This window comes from Danio aesculapii, chromosome 8, assembly GCF_903798145.1.
Source record: "Danio aesculapii chromosome 8, fDanAes4.1, whole genome shotgun sequence".
Classification (NCBI taxonomy): domain Eukaryota; kingdom Metazoa; phylum Chordata; class Actinopteri; order Cypriniformes; family Danionidae; genus Danio; species Danio aesculapii.
Genome location: NC_079442.1, coordinates 25,000,042 through 25,024,459, shown reverse-complemented (window position 1 = coordinate 25,024,459; position 24,418 = coordinate 25,000,042). Strand labels below are relative to the sequence as shown.

At 33.9% G+C, this 24,418-nt stretch overlaps 1 protein-coding gene across 2 annotated transcripts in view; it reads left to right on the top strand.

Moving 5' to 3' along the window:
• Nucleotides 1-24,418, top strand: part of ccser1 (coiled-coil serine-rich protein 1) — a 143,096-nt gene that overhangs the window by 99,119 nt on the left and 19,559 nt on the right. The window lies entirely within an intron of this gene.

The window sequence follows — 24,418 nt, the reverse complement described above, 5'->3', positions numbered from 1 at the left end:
AAAAATCTGAACATTTTGCTCCCTGCAATAGAATTGAGCTAATGGCTTAATGCACCGGTTTGGTACCAGTAAAGTGCATAAATCTGTTGTCAGTTTTGTTTTGGTGAGGTATGAAGTGTCACTGGATGGAAAGATGTATTGTAAAGTTTTGCTTGAAGGTATAGTGGCAGCTGTTCCATAAATTCAGGAAGCCTTTTACGGAGAGATGCCAAGATTTTGCCTGTATTGATCCACAGCATGTCCCTTTCTCCACAGGTAAAATACCAAGCCGGTGAAATTAGCGCTGCTTAAAATACTTTACGATCTTTGGACTTTTACGAGACTCCCGCTGTCAAAGCTCAAGGGCACGTGTAATGGAATTACGTTTATGATATCAAAAACTTGGCTTTTGGTATTAAATATTGGGCAGAAAGGTTTGTGTACTGTACTTAGAGAAGCGAAAAGATGAGCTATGATCTTGCAGTTATGTTGTACAGCATTGCAGAGTTATGTCCCAGTGAAGATGACTGGCAGAGTTTGTCAACCCAAGTGAAAGCACGACAAATATCGCTGTGGCATTGATGTAATAGCTGACTTAAAGGGAGAAAAGTGACTTGCAGTCTTGCATAATGAATATTTAAAGCAGTTTGGACAGAAGGGAAGTATGAATGCATGTTTGTTGAGTCTAATTGTATCAGATAGCATTATATCAGAGATCACATGCAGTTATTTTAGATAATAGCTTCTTTTTTATACAGTGTGTGGGGATATGTTTTGAAATATTAGTGTCACATGCATACTGTTATTATGTTGTGCCTCCAGTATTAAATGATAAATACCGTTACAAATAAATAAATAAATAAATAACTGGTTAAACACTAGTAATCATTAGTATATATGTAAATAGGATTTTTTCTTTTTTCACCTAGTCTGTATTTAACTGATCATGACAATTTAAATAAATTATTATGAAATATTATTGTTAAATATTAATTTTGTTATTAAATAAACACAATTTTCTATGTGAATATATTTTAACATTTAATTTATTCTTGTGATTCAAAAAATTTATTTTTGGCAGTCGTTATGTTAAGCCGAAAAGAAAATGAATGAATGATTGTATACCTGACTTCAGTGTCGCATGATACGTCATTCTAATATGCCACTTCGGCATTTTTTCTATTATAAATGTTATTATTTTTGTAATAAATGTTGAAAATAGTTGCCCCGTTGGATCTGGGATACATTACAATTCAAATGTGTGTTTTCTTTTTTCTCAAATACTTCAATTTATTAATGAGAAATTGAGAGTCATTTGAAAAATATGAATTGAAAAAAGCGTAAAAAAGCGAACAACTGAAAGTCATGACATGTGGCCATGTATGGTAACCCATACTCAGAATTTGTGCTCTGCATTTAACCCATCCAAGTGCGCACACACACACTCATGTTTGATTTTGTGAATTGTGGGGACATCACATAGGTTTCCACTGTTTTTATACTGTACAATATAAGGTTTGTGTGATTAATCGAAATCAAATCGCGATTTGAAACATTGCAATTTGCTAATCGCAAGATGTTGCAATATGAAATATATTTGTGTACTAGCCAACTAAGTGTGCACACTTTTATTCAGCCCAATCAAAATTGAACAACAGAACTATGTATAACGCCAACAATAAAAATCAAAAACAAACAGGAAAGCGCAGACGAGTGGGAAGATGGCATTTCAGAACGCTTCAGAAGCATTAATAGACAAATTAAATATTAATTTAAAATCAGGTAATTTGTAAGAATTGTTGCCCCAGCTTGAGGAAATACAACAACCAGCACCTAAAACACCACAGGTGGCTACATGAAGAGTGTCTTGCTAAAAGTTGAACTGGAAGTATTGCCAGTGACACTCAATCTAGTAGCAAGCAACAGCAAAGTACAGTTTCAGAGTTGTTTCAGCCATGTTAGTGTTCTGTATTTTTATAATTATATATTGTGTATATATATATTTATTATAATATATATATATATATATATATATATATATATATATATATATATATATATATATATATATATATATATATATATTATATATAGGTTTTTTGTTTTTTATAATTAGCTGTCTTCGAAATTTGAGTTCAATTCGTTTACAGAAGTGTAAGGTCATTTTGTGTTTACTGTTTTCTCTAGAGAAAAAAATTGTTTAATTTCTGAATATTTAAAAACTAATTTGAATAAATGTTTAAGTAAGTTAATATTATTTCAGTTCATTTTTAAAACTAACACTCACTGCATTGTTAATCTGTAGTTACGATACAGATTTTTGAACTGAAGCTTGACTACAAAATTAAGCCGCAAATCAAATCGAAATTGCAATATCTGTCAATTAGATATTTTCCCCAAATCGCACAGCCCTAGTACAAACTGTATTTTCTATTGCCCTAACCCCACCCTACCCCTAAACCCAACGTTTTTTACCTCAAACCCAACAATTTACTTCATTTTACTACAATCATTCTGTGTGATTTATAAGCATTTTGAGAAATGAGGACATCAGCAGTGTCCTCATATTTTACCATTATACAGATTTGTGTCCTTATATGTCACAAAATGGCATACACACACACATCGTGGCGTGAACACCCCCCGGAGCAGTGGCATTGAATATGGCATTGAAGATGACGCTACTAATACTGCTACTACCATTACTACTAGTACACCAACAACAACTACTGATGATACTTCTTTAATACTGTTAAAACTAATAATATAATCAATTGTTTGTGAAAAAAGGGGTTTTTAGACAACAGTAAGGGTTAATAAAGATTAATTAGAAGAGTCCAAACATTTAAATGTTAGAAGTGTATAAAAAAGGTTATTAATAATGATTATTCATATTTCCCAACACCATTTCTGTTTATTAGCCAGCTGCTGTTGGAGGAATTAAAGTGGATATTATCATTAGATTTAAACCTGTGACAGATGGGTTTCTATACTCTCAGCACCACCATTGCAGATATTGTCTCTTTCTAGGGATATTACTTTTAATAACCCTCAATTGAAGCATCAAGAGCCTTAGCTGCAGCACTAAAAGTGGATTTATTTTATTTTATTTTATTTGTTATAAAGTGTCTTTTACTAGGGAAGAACATGAAGTCTCCTGTGTAAATCTTTCAAAAGATGGCCAAAGATGTAATTGATTTCATGTTGGTTGTTTGGTGAAGTCCATACATGCCTAGTGAAATGGGCAATGTGAAATGAGCCATTTTGCCTGGAACATTTGTTATGTATAGACCATATCATAGTCTATTTAGACTAAAATTGAGCTTAAAAGAAAAAAACACCCCAAAAAGAAAACTTGAATTTAAAAGAATTTAACTTTTATTTTTTCTTGACCATCTAAGTTGATCTAAATGAATGAAATCTTCCAAATTAGAGCTATTGAAATCATCTGGTGAAATTATATTAATATCGCCACAAAATTAAATATTATTTTATTTTATATTCTTATGTTCTATTATAAATTAGATTCATATGTTCATATTGCAGCCAAATTAAATATCATAATGTCAGATTTTTCCAATATCACACAGCCCTAGTACAAAGTGTAGACGTTAGTTCTTTAGAACGTTGGTGTATTAACACAAAAAAATTACTAAATACAGTAGTTTACTGTAAAATATAGAAATCACTATTAGGGTTTCTTATGTATTTTTAACAGTGAAATTCTACTAGTGAAACTAATTAGTCTGCAATGTCACACACAATCAGGAATATAGTTACAAGAGCTGTCACTGGGGTAGTACTGTACTTTTTCAAAAAGTAAACATTTGTACCTGAAGATTACATTTTAGTACTTGAAAGGTACAAATTACTACCTACAAGTTTCAAGAGAAACACTTTTGTTCATATTAGGTACTTTTGAAGTAACAGTATGGATCATTTAGGTTACCATATCATAGTCTATTTAGACTAAAATTGAGCTTAAAAGAGAAAAAACACCCCAAAAAGAAAACTTGCACAATAATTTGCTTGGGGAAATTAACATGAGAGTAAGAACTGATGTTTGTCCAAACCATCCATTTCAACATCACACTGTTCATAAAGTGGAGTAATTCCTCCCCGATGATCCCTGAAATTGCTTGTACAATCACATGCATGTGGAACAAATCAGGTGCATTGAGTTATTAGCCTCTATCCTTGTGCAATCCTCGCACAAAACTTTATAATGCAGCTTATTTATGACTTCAGCAATTTGTGCACTGTTTTATCATTATTTTTAAATTGCCAAGACCTCCTTACAGATCCCTTGTGTAGCTCATTTATTTATCAGTAAGGTTATGGTTGAAATCGCACAGCAGTGGTTTTGTTTTTAATCCCCAAGCAACTTTCTGGACTGTATTATTGTATCGCTACCTCGAAAAAAACACCCCTTTCCAATAGCTCTTTTATCTCGCTAGTCCGTCAAAAACCCCAGTGCATTCTCGTCTAGAGTTGTAGCGTGCATCTCCGAGTTTTAAACAATCGGCTGTGCTGGATACCTGTCTCCATATGGATCCTATTAAAACCTCACGCAGCCATCTGTAGCCTAACCATGCTGTGATATCTCCAAACCACTTCCCTCAGCTCTAGTTTGGCATCCGAGCTCTGTCTGGGCCACTTGGAGCTTAGATTGTATTCAGAGAGGTGCTGCTTGTTACTAGTGCAACACTTCGAAGTCCAATCTGAATTTTGATTAGCTTGGGAGGGAAGCTGTACATCTACATGTCAGGTGTAAAGGATTATGGAGGCTGCTTGGTTCCTGCCTTCAACCATAATCTAGTCTTGCCATTTATAGAACACGACCTGCTGCTCGCTCCATACTGCACTTAATGCTTGCCAGTATCTTACAAGAGCACTCATGTATGAAGCACTGCTGATATGGACACGCCACTTTCTCTTGTGCATCTGCGAGTGTTTTTTTTTTTTTTTTTTGAGCCCCCAAATACCATATATATGAAGGTGTATTGAAGCTGGATTTGATTGCAGGTCAAGACTGAGTGCCCCCCTGTTGGTGGATTATTGGTAGAGTCTAAACCTGATGTCTGTTGTTATGGCCAGATGTGCTTTTGAAAAGTGTAAGGAAGGCTGGGGAGCGTTGTAAGATGTTTTGTTCCAATATCTGTGACTGTTTTTGTGCTTTCAGCCTCATTCTTTGATATAGTTTGGGTTGGTAGGTTGTCATGTTTTTTTTAAGGAAACTTTTCAGAAAGGGTGCATTTATTTGATCTAAAATACAGTTAAAGCTGTGAGCTATAAATATTTAAAGTTCTGTTCACACCAAGGACGATAAAAATGAAGATATGCACTTTTAAAATTGTTCTCATAATAAAACAATAGCAAAGGTCAGACCATTGTTATAAGCTGAAATAAAGAAACAATACCATTTGAATCACTTTCAAAACCAAATTTCCTTAATGTAAAAAACGATATTACAACTGTTATTATAACAGTTTAAAAAAACTGTATAAAGGTTACAGTAAAACTGATGATGTTCAGAAGTTATGTGAATGACACTGAGCACCTTCTATATGTTAATATTATTCCCACCACCTGCTCTTGGTAGTGTTTTAGTCTGTGTAACAACAAAGTAGGGCTGAACAATATATTGTTTGAGCATCGATGGTGCAATCCGTGTATCTGCAATAGTCACAGGATAAGATTATAATCTAATAATGTTATTATTATTTTCAAATGACTGTATTCATGTAATGATGATTGTTATTTTACATTTGATTGTTCGATTTCTGTACTTGGATGCTGTTAGACTTCCCAGAAAACCATAAAGTGCTGTTTATTTAACTTTTATTTTTTCTTGACCATCTAAGTTGATCTAAATGAATGAAATCTTCCAAATTAGAGCTATTGAAATCATCTGGTGAAATTATATTAATATCGCCACAAAATTAAATATTATTTTATTTTATATTCTTATGTTCTATTATAAATTAGATTCATATGTTCATATTGCAGCCAAATTAAATATCACAATGTCAGATTTTTCCAATATCACACAGCCCTAGTACAAAGTGTAGACGTTAGTTCTTTAGAACGTTGGTGTATTAACACTAAAAAATTACTAAATACAGTAGTTTACTGTAAAATATAGAAATCACTATTATGGTTTCTTATGTATTTTTAACAGTGGAATTCTACTAGTGAAACTATTTAGTCACTAGAATTAGTCTTCAATGTCACACACAATCAGAAATATAGTTACAAGAGCTGTCACTGGGGTAGTACTGTACTTTTTCAAAAAGTAAACATTTGTACCTGAAGATTACATTTTAGTACTTGAAAGGTACAAATTACTACCTACAAGTTTCAAGAGAAACACTTTTGTTCATATTAGGTACTTTTGAAGTAACAGTATGGATAATTTAGGTATGTGTAACTGTATCTTTTGAAAAATTACAGATTTGTTGCAAATGCATTTGTTCAAGCTTTTTTTAGCTGTTTTGTTTAGTTGCGTTTCATGGGACTTGTATCAGAGTGTTCATATCACTCAGCACTTTACCAGGTAAGCTGCCAAGCAAGTTTACTACATTGGAAAACAAATAAAGATGGATGATAGAGATGCATATAGGTCATTTAAAATCTGTATATCTGATTATTATGTTTTGCATTGTGTTCCTTGAAACCAGTTTGTTTGTTTCCTCAGAAACTTGTACAAAGAAGATTAGTTTTCGCTCATTTGCACCATAACGTTGAAATGCTGGAATGGAATAAGAAAAATCTGATTTCTTTTTTGTTGTGTCCTATTAAATATTCAATTAATGACTGTTATTTATAGCTCAGAAAATCAAGAACTCATTAGTTCAAATCAGAAATGTGGAACAAAGTTGTCATACAGTACTTGCCTGACGATTAACTGACGACAATGCGTTGATGATGGGCTTTTTTGAGGATCGTAATTGAAAACCACTGCAATCGGCACATTCATCAAAAGCAAGATTTTAGGTTTGTTCATCTCTGAGAATAGGCTGGATTTAGAAATTAATTAGTGCTCTATTATTTTCTGGACTGCAGACTGCAATGAGACTACAGCAAAGAAAAGCTCTTTTGCTGAAAGAGAGAGATAGACTGAGAGACTGAGAGAGAGAGACTGGGCCAGTTCAGAGCTTGAAGCGGACTGTAATTGTGGTCGAATTGTGAGTCTCTGCAAGAACTCTGCTTTCACTGACCTGTCCGAGGCATTGCAGTACACTTTATCTGTAGGCACTCTGAACACTTTGGGCTGGAGAAAAAGATTTGCCACTGTGGATAACACCTTGAGCGTTTTTGCTTTGGCTTTGTGCTTGGCCTAGTTACCTTTTTAGTTGGTTTGTATTGTAAAAACTTGGCACCTTTAAATGTATTGAACTTTTAAATCACTCAATTGATCTGGAAAATCTATGTCTTAGTTAATTCCTTGTTGGCGTTTTGTATTAAAAGCTGTTTAGATTAATCAGTGTTAGCAATTTCATTTTCCTTAGTCACTTAATATGGTTTAAATTGCATTATTTTTCAATTGTTGTATGCATTATTATTGAATTAAAAAGCTGTTTTGCCAAAAAGTTTACAAATTTAATTAGGTAAGAGTTATTTTATTTAAATTTAGTTTGGCACCAGTCCTGTCTTGATTAGTTTATAGCTGGAAATAGAGATTTACTGGCAGTCTGGAGTATATTATAATAATTGTTTCAAAAGTAAGTGGCATTTTACATTCTTTTTTTTGCTCCTGACATGAAGGTATCTTATGTCCCTGGCATGAACTTATGACCTTGGCATGATCTCCATACCAAGGTAACTTGTTTTTAAGGCAGCATCACGTTTCTTTGTGTATACAATGACTTCCTAGATCTCATAATTTTAAGATGTTTTAAAAATGTGTTTCTGCTCAGCTGCATTTACTGTATTTGATCAGAAATGCACTTTTCAACATCATAACTCCAGGCTTCAGTGCCACATGATCACAGAATGTTTGTGATTTTTGTGATTAAAGATTATTATACACATTAATGTTGAACGTTTTTTTTTCCATGATTTTTTGAACATTGAATAGAACATTTATCTGAAAATATTTTTAACATTCTGAATGTCTTTGCTCTCACTTTTGATATTGTTTAATACATTTTTGCTGAATAATCTTAATCAAAAAACGTTTTAAATTTTGTATAGTGTTCATTATATGTTCATGTTGTTCTATATTAAAAATCTAATATTAGAAATCTAAAAATATATCAAATAAATTATGAATTTAAATCAATTAATAATAGAGCAATTAATAATTTGTGTTCAGTGTACACTGGAGGGTCAGAAATATTTTTCTTTTTGAAAAAAAAAAAACAACAACACCTTTATCCAGCCAAAACGGTATTTTGTTGCTCAAAGATACATTCAAAACAGCAGTACTGTAAAGTGTTTGTACTTTAAAACAGATGTTATGATATATTTTTGGCCAATTATTTGGATGTTCAGGCAAATATAATTTATTTGAAACCATCATTTTTGTAGTATTTAATGTCTTTCGTGTCTCTTTGATCAATATAGTATACACTATATTCATATAAAAGGAATAAAACCGAAACCCCCTTGAACAACGTCAAAACAACATGTATGGTGGTCAGTCCTCTAAATAGTAAGAAATAGTTTGCTTTGATCTACATCTTAAATAATGTTATTAATATTTAAAATAACAGATAATATAAATATACATTTGAGCAACCCTCTATCGGTTAATACCATTGTGAATCCATGAATAATGATAAAAAAATTCATTAAACAGTCTGAAACTGGCAGATCAGTACCAGTAGGCATCGGATGTGTTCACAAGGTGCTTTTCTTGTAAAATAGGTGTTTGTTTCTATATGTAGGCTAAAAGTAAAGTCAAATTAGCTGCATAGTTTGACCTACAGTAATCTACATTGTTCCTGAAATAGCTGATCAGAAGATACTATACGTCAGAATACACAAAAAATCCCAGAAAAAAAATAATATTATTAATAAATTAGATGCATTTTATATAAATACATACATTTGAGTCACTGAATCAGGTATTACACATTAACATACACATAACTAACATTACTAGAAACGTTGACCTCAAACCCCCCCTCCCAGATACGCCGATTGCACCTTGTGTATGCCCAATAGAGCACAAACCTAAGGTACTTTGATGCAATCAAAATATCATGTGCTTGTATTGAAATACATTATCTTAAAGACATCACAGTAGACATGTAATAAAAACAGTTTAAGGAATATGCACAAGTAGTAGGGAAGAGTGAAAATCACGTTGCTGATCATCATTTAATGGTGTGCATGCTTATAGGAGGTTATGTCAGTGGATGTAAAATGACAAATGCTTTGTATCTGCTCCATCGTACATTGTGTTTAATCACCACACACAAGAAGCAGATCTCAGTGAAACACAAATGCATGTGCATTTCCTTCAAGCAACCGCTCAGGGCCTGTTTTTATCTCGACTAAATTGGATAGGCTTCTCCCTCTAATTATGTTTCAAGTTTAAAAAAATAAATAAAAGAACACACAGATCTGGATTTATTTCTTCACGCGGAGAGTTGCTTATTAAGTTCACATTATAGACGCACGAGAAAGGTAAATGAACGTATGAGGTTTTATTGCATCAGTATTTTATTCATTGTCCTCCAGCACATCATTAGCTCAATGCATCACTGCAGAACAGTGTTTGTTGAAGTGGGCAGAGCCGCTGAGGATGTTATTTAGTCCAGAAAGCCTCTGTGCTGCTTGCTGTTGGAAATGATGGAGCGTTTACAGTATAGAACAAGCAAGGGTGGATTATGCAAGGCCCTGTGAGGGTCTGGAGCGCAAGGCTCACCGGAGGCCTGGTTTTTGTTGTAAGAGATCAGGGATTTAGCCAAATTACTTTTTAGTAACAGACTGTTGCTAGACAGAATGTCTTAATATGTCTTTATTTTTCCAAAGGCATTTTGCTTCACATTCGAATTTTTTTTTTTTTTGGCAAGAATGTTCTGGTTGAAAATACATTTTTAATCACTCCATTAGTAACATAGTCTATGAAATATATACACCCCCCCCCCCCATTGATAACTAGTGCAAAAATAATTTAGAATAAAGACATCTAGTCTTTTTTTATAATCTTTTTTTAACTGTTAACAGAGTTGACAGTAAAAGAGTTGACATTTTCTTCATATCAATATTCTAACTCTTGTTCCACATTGCATTTTCAAAATAGGAAAGTATGTCTTTTCATCATGTTATTGTTTTTAAGAAGTGAATGTGAAATTGACTGAAATATCACAATAGCAGAGTTGACAAAATGCATCTATTGATGTATCCTAAACGTTTTGCACAAATTAATGAGAGTAGAGTGCAATGACATGCCTCAATGCCTTCCAGAGTTTTCCGCCAGAGGATATGGAGCAAGTCACATGCTTTTTCTATCAGTGCTTTGAAGATTATGCCTTATAATAACCAATGTAACAGAGTTGACTGGAACGTAGGGGCCAATACAAAACATATTTTTATTTTTATTTCTGAAGTTTCAAATACAGAAAAGAGATGGTTTATGCAAATGTTTATTTAACTTGGTAAGTATTTTTGACTTCATTATTTCATGATCATTAGAGCTGAATGTATGATTCATAAAGCAGAGACTATAAAAATAGGTGTTTAAGAGTCTTTGTCAACATTTTTGAGAGAATAAGTCACTAATTATGCATACAAACATTATTTTTAGAGATAGCTTAATATACTTTGTTATTATTGAAAAACTGTTTCATTAAATGTTTTTGAAACCTTTTGGAGATGCAATATGTACATGATAATTATGAATATTCGCAAATTTTAAATATAGCATTTAACTGTGATGTTTTATATGCAGTGTTGAAATAAAGAATTGCAAGGCGTTCTAGTTTAAGGAAAAATACACTCTAGTTTAGGGCTGCACATTATATCGTTTCAGGATCGATATCGCAATGTGATTATTCACAATAGTCACATCACGAGTATACGCATTATATGTATTTTGAGGCCTGGGACTGTGTGATGCCTTTAAAAGCAATCAGGCATGAAAATATTTACCGTTTGTAACTTTTTAATAATTAATACTGATTAATTTTGTTGAATTGTTTACAAAATGAAGATTATACAGTATTATTTTATATTTGATTGTTCAATTACTGTATACTTGAAAACATTTAGACTCTTCGGAAAACAATAAACGCTGTTTATTTAATTACCATATTTCTCTTTATTAAATTTATCTATGCTTGTAGATAGTTTATTATATTTTATGCATTCCCCTACAGAATCATCCCAGTCAAACTGAAATGATCAATTCTTTCCAAAGAGCTATTCAACTCAGGGTAAATTTTATTCATATATCAGAATAAAAAAATATTGCAATGCAAAATTTTTGCAAATATCGTTTTATCATCTTATTATTCTAATTGTTTATTATTTTTAAACTTTTTTTAAAGTCTATAATGCACATACCAGTTATCATTCATTAGGTGTGCTGTTACACAGAGGTAGTTTCGACTACTTATGTCCAGCGGTCTCCAGTAAGTACCGTGAAAGTGCTCTCTTTTTTAAAGCTTTTTACAATGTTGATGTGTATGCAGCCTGTGGATATCTATTTAGAGATGGAATTTTAGCTTTGCAGTTTGTTGTTTTTTGTTGACAGTCTTACTCTGACTGCCCTCATCCAGTGTCCTTTGACGGGCACTGCTGGTTGACGCTGACTTAGTACTGGCATCTTTGCTAACATCTGCAAAAATGTGTTTGGCCCAAAAATGGTTCTTCAAACTTGTTGTGCTTCAGTTGAAGGACAGTTCATCACTTCTATAAGTGCACACAACTTTAGCTTTATCCAAACGTACATCATGCTGTTTAGCACACCAGGCATTGTGTCTTGAGCATCATATTACTGGCATTTGCTGTACCCTTATCACACAATAACATGGCTGCAGTGACAGCCAGAAGTTGGGGTCAAACTTTATCAACCGATTTGTTTTATACAAATTAAAGAGTTGAAATTTTCAGATCACATGCTGTGTTAATGTTGACAGCCCTGATATATACAGTGCCACTGCCTATAGAAAATCATCATACCCCTTTGAAATAATGACTTTATTGTCATACAGGCTGAAATCAAATCACAATCCAAATAACTTTTCCAGCCTTTGAAATGTTTTCTCCTAACCCGTGCTTTTCTACAACTTTATCCCGAAAGTCTTTTGAAAGCAGGGTGTGATGTGAGTAAAAGTATAGAATTTCACAGGGTATATGATGATTTACTGTTGGCACTGTATATACCAACACAATCTAACTTGTTGAATTAGAGGCAAATTTGTATGAATTCGTACAATCTCATTTGTATAATTTAGTACGATTTGCTTATCCCCCAATGACAGTTGGGTGTAGGGGTGGGGTTGGGTGCCACTCCTCCTTTTTATAATCGTAAAAGAGAAATTACGAATTAGCCACTACGAATTAGCCACTAAACAGACAAAACATAAAATCGTTACATTTCTTTGTGAGATCAGGCTGGTATATACAAACATACATGTTCGTTCATTCATTCAGTGATTTAATGCACAGGTAGTTCCAATTAGTTTTGATCACAGTTTGAAATAAACACACTTTGCTTAAACATAACAGAGTGAAAGTTGCCGGATCCTTTGTTCATATGTGTAATCTTGAAGACACTAATGTGTGCTTCACTTGAGTCAATGGGGATAAACCAACTCAAAAATATGCTCAAAATATTTGTGAAGAGGTAGCTAAAACATGTTACTATGAGCTATTAGATATGCCTCACACACAGTCTCTCTTTTGTGCTGCCTGTGACTGATTCAAAGCAGTGGCTACAGTAGTAGATCTAACGTAATGTCATAAATGACAATGATTTGGTCAAAAATTGCACAGCAATGAGCAAAACTAGTTTTTAAACTTGTCTATAATGCTTTGTGTCAGGCGGTTCTTTGCGTCATTGTCATAAATAATCCTTTATATAGGAGTAGTCTAACATAAAAATGAACAATATAACAAATAAAAGCAATAAAGTCACAATTACATCAGTTTATCACAACCAGTGCAAGACAATTAAGTTAAAACAGGGTATTTCACAAGGTATTAATGCTAGTGGAGGCATAAAGAACATTCCACATTTCTTCATTTATGTCACATTTGTCCAACAGTCACCAGCACACGTTTCAGCAGCATTCATCTATCTCTCTCAATTTCACATCTGTAGTGGCTTGTTTCTGCATTTATCTCAGTCAGAGGTCCCATCGGCCCAGTCCATAATCTGTCCTTGAGAACCATCTGAGGGTCTCTGAGGGAAAGAGCGAAATGAAGGCAATCATTTGAAATTTGAAAAGAACATCTTCCTTTGACACCACATGATTTGATCAACTTTGCGTACTCCTGTCACGGCAAATAAAGCTGTCGGCACATTTCCAGGAACAAAGATGAAGGGCGTTCACATCCAACCTTCCTATAGTTACACTGGTCACAAGTTTTGGATCAGTACATTAAAAAAAAAAAAAAAAAAAAAGCCCGTTCTGCTCACCAATGCTGCATTTATTTGATCAAAAGTTATTTTAGATTTGTAAAATACTATTACAATTTAATATTAATATAATGGTTTATAATGTTTTCTTATGAAATGCAGTTCGAAATTTCATTTATTCCCGTGGTTTAACTTTCAGTATCATTATTCCAGTGTTCAGTGCCACATGGTTTTTCAGAAATCAATTTGATTATCTGCTGCTTAGGAAACATTTTGTCACGTACATTGGGTGGGGAAAGGAGCGAGGACTAAAATGTGGGTTTATTATGAAATGAAACAGAAAGACAACAAAAACTACCCGAGGGGGAAATCATTGACAAAACAAATTAACAAACAAACAAACTTGATTGGGCAGGCTGGCAGGAATCAGGGCCGGAATTAGACACGACAGGACAGGACAATGTGATAAACGACAACAAACTGGCACAGAACAGCAGACAAAAGAAGACTATAAAGAGAAAGAATTAACAAACAAACAGATGAGCTGAATAAATTAATAATGGGTTAACAAGGAGGGTGGGACTTGACAATAGACGGGAGAGCACATACAAAAAGAAACAACACAAGCCATGTGCTCTCGTAAAACGAGACTAGAACACACAGCCAATTAGAACCCATTAACTGCCTGTTCACATAAAACAAAACACTAAAGCATGCTGGGCATTTAAACATGAACTAAAAGCAAGACAAAAGTACAGGATAAATAAAAACTCACCGTGCACTCACGCATGAAATGTGCATGTTTCATCTTAGCGCTAAATAAAACCAACTGAGATGATGCTGAAAATGAAACCGCATGCTGCAGACAGAACAAACACACGCACCAGGATGAGAGCGCGCATCCTGAGCACGCCTGAACGAACTTGTTTGAAGAACCAAGTTAGCCAGTGATCAGTTATCAAGATTAAAAGATCCAGGATCTGCCAAATCATCTTAGATCATATAAGCGAGGTATGAAGAACGGACCCCAGGACAGAACTAGTGTCTGGACTCTACCATCAAGGTAGAATCCTGAATGTATGATGCCGGTTTGCCTTAATTTGAACAAAGATGGACAAACTTAAGAGTTTTAAAAATGTTTCTAAAGCCAATTCTCGTCTGGTGTACGCTGTTCAAATTCCTGCATGCCACAAAGCATAACTTTGAGTCGTCAAAGACACAGTGCTGCGTTTTTCGTCTGGTGTGTGATTGGCTTTGAAATCACTACAGAATGCGGACAGGTTGGCATTAACGTGATTAATGAATACGGACTTATGTATAACTCGCAGTTTATGTTCTGTAAAAGCAGAATTTTACAATCCCCTGCTTAACGTCACTAATTAATGCAACATCTTGCTGACTGTTATCTGTATACACTGTGTATATGTGTGTATTACATGTGTGTTATGTATATGTGTGTGTTTGCTCACATGTGTCCAGCCTGGGCCTGGCTCTGTGCCCAGGAATGATTATGCATATCCATCACTAGTCTATAGCGAGAGTCCATGGCCAGCTGAGAGTCCAGATCTGCACCTCTCCTCCCCCCCACCCCCACCCCACCACCAGTGGACAGATTCAGGACACCACAGGTTCATTAGTCACACCAAAGTAGGGCAGGTGCAGTGCGAGTTGCCTCTGCTGAATCTATCAAAAGCTCGGGGTGAAGCGTGACGCACTTATACAACTACAAGCACCACTCCTGTGCAGGGCAGGGTCTTTCCTGCTCTCTGGCTTAATGCGATGAGACCCCTGGTAGATAAGCGTCGGAGGTTCTTGTGAATATATCAGCTCTTAGATGGTAAGGACCAAAAGCCCTCTGAATCTCGTATTGTAATTTACCGCAGCATTAATGAAAGTAGCTTAAGCATAAATATTAATGAACAATTCCTTTGCAATCTGCACGTTCACAAATGCCCCGAGGCACACAGTTACAATGTTTTGCTGACAAATATGGAGAATTAATATGCAGAACTGAGAAATCTGATAAGAATAAATTGTCTTTGCTTTTTAATGTGGAATGTTTTCAATGAGAGAAGCCACCCGTACCGTTTGACTTTACACTCTGACTATAAGTAGTGCAAGAGGAATGTTTGGTTTGATGGATAATTGGTTTGATTTTGAGTCAGTGGACTTCAACTTTTTTTCGGTGGTAGTTTGGTAATACATACTTCAGTGAATCAAATTTATGAATGTATTTAAATTACATCTAATTTATTAATATGAATGTATACGTTTTTTGTGTTTTGAGGGATATTTAGTAACTATTTTAGAGGTTACTGTAGGTCAAACTAAACAAATGTGTCTAATGTTTTTTTTTTAGGCTACACACAGATATAAACACCTATTTTACAAGAAAAGTTTTTTTTTTTATTATTATTTGGAATACTTAAGATGTCTCTTGGTGCTCTAGAACTGCCGGCTTCAGACTGTTGAATGATATTTTTCATAGCATTGATTGGTGCGATAATGCATTCACAATGGTATACACCGTTATAGAGGGGTCAAATGTATATTTATAATATACATTTTTTAATTATTAATAAAAAAATGTTAATTGTTTATTATTAAACCCCCCTGTAATTCACACCCCGATTACTTGCGGAATCACTGCAATGGTTTGAAGTATTGAAACCAAACTTAAAGTGTGTGATCTAGACCTCACATTGACCAAACCATATCAGTTTGCACTGCCTTTTGGGTAAAATTGACAAACAATTAAATTCTATCAATAGAAATCATACAAAATTTATCAAATGACTTTTGAATAATTTTGTCTATTGTCATGAGACTGGTCTTGCAGATTCCTTGTATCATTGATGTGTGAACATTGATATAGTTTATTCACCAATTGACATGACTTTCTGTCCACCATCTTAAATTAATTTGAAAATCTGTTGTTTTGAACTCTCCATAGATATTTAGCCCAATTTGCACCAAATTTGGCTCAGAACTCGCTGCCAAAAAGTTATAGAAATTTCTTGTTGCTCTGTATGTTGCTGTGCTTGTTTATGATGTGGCCGCTAGGCTGTTTGGTCCCAATAATTGTTCCTTGCAGCTACATTTATTACTATTATTATTACTTTTGTTACTAAGTAATATTATTACATTTGCTGAGAAAACATGTTTAATTACATAATTCACAATTTGTACACTACTATATATAAATAAATATGTAAATTATTTATTTTTATTTTTTTAATATTTATTATTTTAAAAATAGTGAATGAAAAACAGACATTATTATTATTATTATTATTATCATTATCATTATCATTATTATTATTATTATTATTATTATTATTATTATTATTATTATTATCATTATCATTATTATTATTATTATTATTATTATTATTATTATTATTATTTACTAATTACAGTGACTGATAATTTAACATCTTTGCTGAAAAAGCATTAGTTTACATAATTCAAAATTTATGCACTCATCCATCAGTCCGTCCATCCAATCCAATCCCATCCAACCTAAATATTTGTGTATATTTTTACCTTTTTTTTACATAGTTACTTTAAATCATGCAATTTTAACTTTAATTAAATTTGACTATTTAGCAATGAAATGTCAACATTTAAATTCAATTTATTTCCCACCACTAAATTAAGGTTTTCTTTGAAATTACTTTCAATTGATAATCTTACTGCTGTAGTTATGTGTACTCAGATTTTTCGCCACACAGCATTTTCTCATATGTTTTTTTTCAACGTTTCGCAATCTAAGATTGGATAAGTCAAACTCCTATAGTTAAGTATAGGGAATTAAACCATAAAATCAGTAAATTCTTAGTTTTAATGTAGCAATATGAGATTCAGCTGATTAGAAAAGTTGATGCATGAGGATGAATACATATCCTCATTGCGGTTCCTCTCCTGCACCTCTTAATGGTGAAGTAAAGTGTTAGTAATTAATAAAGGTCCGACTGTGTGTGTGTCAGTAGCAGTGGTCATGACTGTAGAGACTAGATATGAGTCTGGAGTCCACAGGGTCAGCCCTCCCTGCATTCACAGTCACCTGACACAAGTGACATTTGACAACTCACCCAGGAGAACCATGAAGGACAGAATGTTCCTTTACTTTCTTATATCGAGATGATTTTTAGAGTGCTTGGTAAATTCAAAAGTTGTTTTTTTTGGCTTTTTTTAAACATTTTAATTGGAAGAAATGTGGTTAGATGTTGTCTCAAATGCAAACCAGATTTGCTTAGTGGAAACTTCACTTCAACTTTTGGTGTTTTTTTTTAATTATCTAACAAAAACTTTTGACTAAAGTAATTTGAGCACCCAGAGTACTAAAATATGAAAACTGCACAGTGAAATTTATAGAATTTTTAAATGTTTCTTGTTCACGTTTACCCAGTTTTAATTGAATTTACTATCATGAGCATAGGCAGTACGGTGAAGCCAAATCTGGAACTAATATAACAAAATAATTTAAGGTCACAGTGAAAAAATAAACAACCCAAATTAATATGTTAGGAAAAATAGGAATTTTTTTTTGTGACCACACTCTTATTTTGATGAATATAACCATTTAATAAAACTCCTTTGTATAAATGAACCAAAATATATTGTCTATATTCACTAAGAAATGGATACAAATATTCATTTGTATCCATGGGGTTGCTCATTGCTGTGCACTGTAAATTAAAATAATAATGATAATTATATTAATTATACTTAATGTTTGAGCTTACAGAGGATCAGAATGCCAGACCATAAAACTGCTCTTCGAAATCTGTAAACTTTCATCTTTGTTGTATCATGTTCACGTCCCACTGCAGCAGTTGTACAGGAAGGAAAAACTTCCTTCAGAATTGCCACAAGAAGAGTAAACAATATCAGACAGTCTGAGTTAAAGTTGGATTTTAAAGATGCGTTTTCGTCCAGTCAGTGTCGGCTTTGTGATGGCCCTAAGGCCCCTGAAAGAGAGAAAAAGCGAATGAGTGTGTGTGTCTGACGCGAATGTAGGATGTACTGGTGTGAGAAATGAGGTGCTGTGAAGTAGGCAAGCCCTCCAGCGGTCCGTGTACTGTTGATAAGAGATGAGGGCCTCAGGGAAATGTAGTGGGTCAGACAACAGTTTTCACAGGTGTTTTAAGGGAGAAAGCACAAGCCCGCACTTCAGTAATGCTTGCCGTGAAGAGGCTTTTATTCAGTCCTGTATACAAACACTGACTGGGCTCATCCTCCCAAAAAAAGGGTAAATAGAGATAAGGTCATTTAGATTTCTTTATGAAATATTCATGCTTGAATTGCCTCATTAAAAAATAATTGCCATTGTCTGCTTTGGCAAACTTGAAAAACGTCCACTTTGAGGAAGAAGATTTGAAGAGTAAAGGCTGGTGGTGATGTGAAACTTTCAATTTGGCAGCATCTCTTTCAAAAGCTGGTGCATTCAATACTACACTATAGATTGATATTCAGGAGGGATTTTGGTAAGGTTTGGGTTAAATCTTGATTCTAAGCATTGGCATGAAGAATTGGCAGGAATAGGAAGTTGAATTGGAAAGACAGGAAAAACAATTGACTGAATAGAGTGCCCAAAGATGGTGCCAATGCACATTTTCACTGGCCTTGGTTTCAGAAGTGTGCAGAAGTGTGCAGAAGTCTTTAAGTAGTGCAGACATACACCAATTGCAGTTTTCAAATATCTGAGTCTGATTTTGGATTTTGGTTTTGTCCTACCGACAACAATTTTCACAGATTTTTCTAAACTATAATTTACATCATATACAACCAAAAATATATACCTTTATTTAATTTTTTCATAATAAAAACTGTAGCATAACACTTTACAATAAACTGCATTAACAACACCATAACAAAACAAATGTATTATATCATTTGTTAGCTTACATTGCTAGTTTTATGGTGAACTCATCTAAGCACGTCTTAAAAAAAAATTGTTTGCCCTTGTATTTAATATTAAAAACAGAAGATGCACGTCCTGTTTGTTTTCATTTAAATTCTCAGATTACGTGTGTCTGAGGTATTGGGTGTAGTTAACGTACATAACCATGCCCCTCCAACTTTTGGAGGAGGCGGTGTTGTAATAACTTATTCGAAACCCTTTTTCCAATCGTTCTGAATGAAATGCCTACTTTACTACATCGAATCAGCTTGCCGTAGAAAAAACAAGCCAAGCCTACTGTTTTCTCATTTAATATTTAATTTCTCTAGGAACTATATCGCAGCTTCTAGTTCATGCTGATTTTAAGACTGAAATGTGCAGTACTTACTAATATCTATTTTAAAATCAAGCTATTGCACCAGTGTCTCCATCTGTCATGTAGTGAACAGAACACAATTGTTCAGCTACATATGGGTGAAAAGCGAGTTTTAGCATGTACTACTCAATGTTCCATTGCATCACTGTGAAAACAACTTTTTGTTCTTTCTGGCACTTTTATTTTATAAATGCCAATTAGAATAAAGTATTTAAAGAGACCATGGTGCATATCAGGGGTGCTCAACCCTATTCCTGGAGATCTACCTTCCTGCAGTTTAGCTCCAACACTGATCAAACACAACTAAAGGAGCACTTGGCAATTAAAGACCGGTGTGTTTGATCAAGGTTACATGTGAATTCTGCAGGAAGGTACACTACTAGTCAAAAGTTTAGGGGTCAGTAGGATTTTGAAATGTTTTAAAATAAGCTTATCCTGCTCACCAAGGCTGCATTTATTTAATAAAAAATACAGTAGAAATTGTACAATTTTTGTGAAATGTTATTGCACTATAAAATAACTGTTCAAAAGCAGTTTATAGTTTAATTTAATTAAAAATATATTCCAGTCATTTTAATGCTGAATTTTCAGCTTAATTTTTCCAGTTTTCAGAGTCACATGATCCTTCAGAAATCACTTTAATATTTATTATTATTATTATTATTATTATTATTATTATTGGTAATATAAAAGCAAAAACGACTGGAAAAATAATTTCATAAATAAGAATTTAAAAATAAATACAATAAGTAATAAATAAATATTTATGAAATATTTAACAATTTAACAATTTTACAATTAATAAATTTAAACTTGATGAACAGAATAATTGTCTTAAATTTTTTTTTATAAAAACGACCCCAAAGTTTTGACCGGTAGTGTAGATATCCAGGCACAGGAACCCCCTGGTATATATAGATTGCGAGAAGTTCCTAAAGGCTAATATTAAAAATCAATGTTGTGTTATTGCGCTTTATTGTAATTCAAAGAAATTAAAAGAAACGTTGTTCCTTTCTAATTGTAATTGTGAACCACTAGAATATTATTTTTTATTTGCAAAATCTTCTAATTAATTTGATTGGTATAAAAGATCAATAACTGTTTACGAACATTCAATTTAGTCTTGCTAGTATTGTTAGGGGTATAATTTGATGGATATTTTAAATCAAACTCTTTTTGAAAATTTTACCTTGACCCAAAAGTTTATATTCAGTGGGATTAAGTCCTGTTAGCATGATCGTGCTATGTTCTTCCATTCTAATTTTAATTTTGTGGTGAACCTCTAGAATATTTTTACATTTTTATTGTCCAAATTGGCTTAGTTTGTGACCCTGTGCTGTTGGAATAAACAATATTGCAGTGCTATTTAGCAGTCATCTCAGATGATCAATAACTGTTCTGTCAATTTCAGTTTAGTCATGCTAGTATTGTTATTGGTATAATTTGCTGCATATTTTAAATCAAATTCTCTATTTAACCCTGACCCAAAAGTTTATATTCAGTTGGAAGTCTTGTTAGCATGATCAGACTTTCTCTGCCATGTAATCACGGGTAACTTTATTTGGCTTAAGGATGTGTGTCCTGGTATACTTTCACACCTAGCGTTAAAGTCTGGGACTGGGCTGCAGAGAACAGGTCATCACATCGATTTTAGCTCGAGTCCTCAGCCCAACTCAGCATTAGCAGCCATGAGAGGATGACAGTTCACCTCTCCACAGAGTGACACCAGAGCAAATGGATGCCAGCGGACGAGATACAGAAAACAATACAGCCCGAGGGCTCTCAGACCTTTGGCACTAGTGAATCATGTTCAGCCTCCACGCCACCATCGCCCCAGATGGAGCGAAAATCATGCATCATGCCAGGTTGCTTATGGGCCGCTCAGAAAGCCTTAGAAAAAGAGTGTTATTTTTATCCATCGCACTCAGGGATGACAAGTCTCTGCAAATGTTTTTGGCGTAGAGTATGGATGCATAATAAATTGAAATAAAATCAATAACATGATTTGGCTTGGTGCGATTGTGAAATCAAGCTGTCTGTATGCAAAGTGCAGAATTTCACTCCGAACCCAGGGAACTGAGATTAACATTTGCTGGCAACCCTTCAGAATAAAAGCTTGATGGTATAAAGTTTATAGAGAGAGAGAGAGAGAGTGAGAGAGAGAGAAAGAGAGAACAATGTATAATCATTACTTTATTCATTGTTTATATAATGTGCAATGCCTCTGCAATACTTGACAAGTCGTGCCAATAAAGCTCATTTGAATTGAATTGAGAGGAGGAGAGAAAGAAAGAATTGTGGTTTGGATGTAATTACAACTTGTAACCTGGGAATATTCTGAGAGCTCAAACTTTTCACGTTTCACTTTTCCTTTAAATAAATGTGTGTACCGTAGATTTGACATTTATTCTGAATACTGTTGATTAACTTAATGATTAACTTAATATCTTTAAAACTAGCTTAAACATTTGTTGTGCCATATGCTGCAGTGGTGGAAAGAGTACTGAAAAATCATACTCAAGTAAAAGTACCATTACTTGCCCAAAAGTGTAAGTAGAGTAGTATCTGTTGTGAATATTACTCAAAATATGAGTAAAATGCAGCCCTTTTAAAAGTACTCAAGAGTAGTGAGTATTACGCTGTGAAAAGTTAATGCGTTTACATGCAATTTGTGCAGGGATGTGTAAACGTAACATTCTGTAGTGCATTTAGGGATCTTCCCCTATTTGTTTGTTCCTTCCTTCCAATTTTCCTTCCATTGTTTGTTTGTTCCTTCCTTCATTCATTCGTTTGTTCATTCCTTTCTTCCTTCATTCATTTGTTCCTTTTTCCTTCATTCATTTGTTCCTTTGTTCCTCTCTTCATTCGTTCACTCATTCATTCTTTCAGATTTTTGTTCATTCATTAAGTCCTTTGTTCATTCATTCATTCGTTTGTTCGTTTCTTCCTTCCTCCTGCGTTTGTTCAGTCCTTACTTAAATCCTTCCTTCATTTATTTGATCCTTTCTTCATTCCGCCCTTCATTCGATCACTCATTCATTCATTAGTTTGGATTTTTTTCCTTCCTACATTAGGTCCTTTGTTCATTCATTTATTCATTGGTTCCTTCCCTCCTTCCTTCCTTAGTTTGTTCAGTCCTTGAATCCTTCCTTCATTTTTTTGGTCCTTCCTTCATTTTTCTCTTCATTTGATCGCTCATTCATTCATTCATTCATTCATTTGTTCAATCGTTCCTTCCTTCATTCATTCGTTTGTTTGTTCCTTCCTTCATTCATTTGTTTCTTTCTTCGTTCCTCCCTTGATTTATTCGTTCATTCGTTCATTCAGAATTTTGTTCTTTGTTCCTTCCTTTCTTCGTTTGTTCAGTCCTTCCTTGAATCCTTCATTCATTTATTTGGTCCTTTCTTTATTCCTCACTTCATTCAATTGCTCATTCATTCGTTTATTCAGATTTTTGATTCTTCCTTCATTAGGTCCTTTGTTCATTCATTCATTCGCTTGTTTCTTCCTTCCTTAGCTTGTTCAGTCCTTTCTTGAATCCTTCCATCATTATTTGGTCCTTCCATCATTCCTCCGTTCATTCAATCTCTTATTCATTCATTAATTAATTAATTCATTAATTCATTTGATCATTCCTTCCTTCCTTCATTAATTCATTTTCCTTCCTTCCTTAGCTTGTTCAGTCCTTGCTTGAATCCTTCCTTTATTCATTTGTTCCTTTCTTCGTTTCTCCCTTCATTCGTTCGCTCATTCATTCGTTCAGATTTTTGTTGCTTCCTTTATTAGGTCATTTGTTCATTAATTTGTTCCTTCGTTCTCTCCTACCTTCTCTCCTTCCTTCCTTCCTTCATTCATTCCTTCGTTTGTTCAGTCCTTTTTTGAATCCTGCCTTCAATTGATCGCTCATTCGTTCAGATTTTTGTTTCTTCCTTCATTAGGTCCTTTGTTCATTTATTCATTCCTTCATTTGTTTGTTTGTTTGTTCGTTCCTTCCTTCCTTCCTTCCTTCCTTAGTTTGAATCCTTCCTTCATTCATTTGGTCATTCCTTCCTTCATTAGTTCAGTCTTTCCTTTGTTTTGTCCTTCCGTCCATTCCTTATTCGGTCCTTCCTTAATTTGACTCTTCCTTCTCTTCTTCATTCGTTCCATTAATTGTTTGTTTAAGGCTCTTTAGTGATTTCAGTCATCATACAGTCGACGTCCTTCAGTTTCTCGTCAGTAACATGCAGTCTATAAAAAATTTCTGGGTCATTGCTTGTAAAGATTTTGGACATCTTCTTGGACATTTTTAATGCTTAAAAAAATCTCTCTTCATTCTGTTCAAGAGGACTGTGTTAGTTCTTGCAAATATTGAATCGTTCAGGATAATTCAAAATCTACATAAATGCCTGTCTGAGTGATTACATTTATTTACGCCATTGAATATTACTGTTTTGACCACCCCAATCACTAGTTTCATCATTTTTCATATTGTTTGCTGTATCTCTGAGCTATTAAATATTGCAGTGTCTTTGTTTTTTCAATGTTGTGCAGACTTTTTCTGAAAAGGCTGGTCGGGTGGAATGTATAAAAAGCGATGGTAGGTTTCCTCCGTTGCTTTGTGCGTTTCGTCATGTCGATT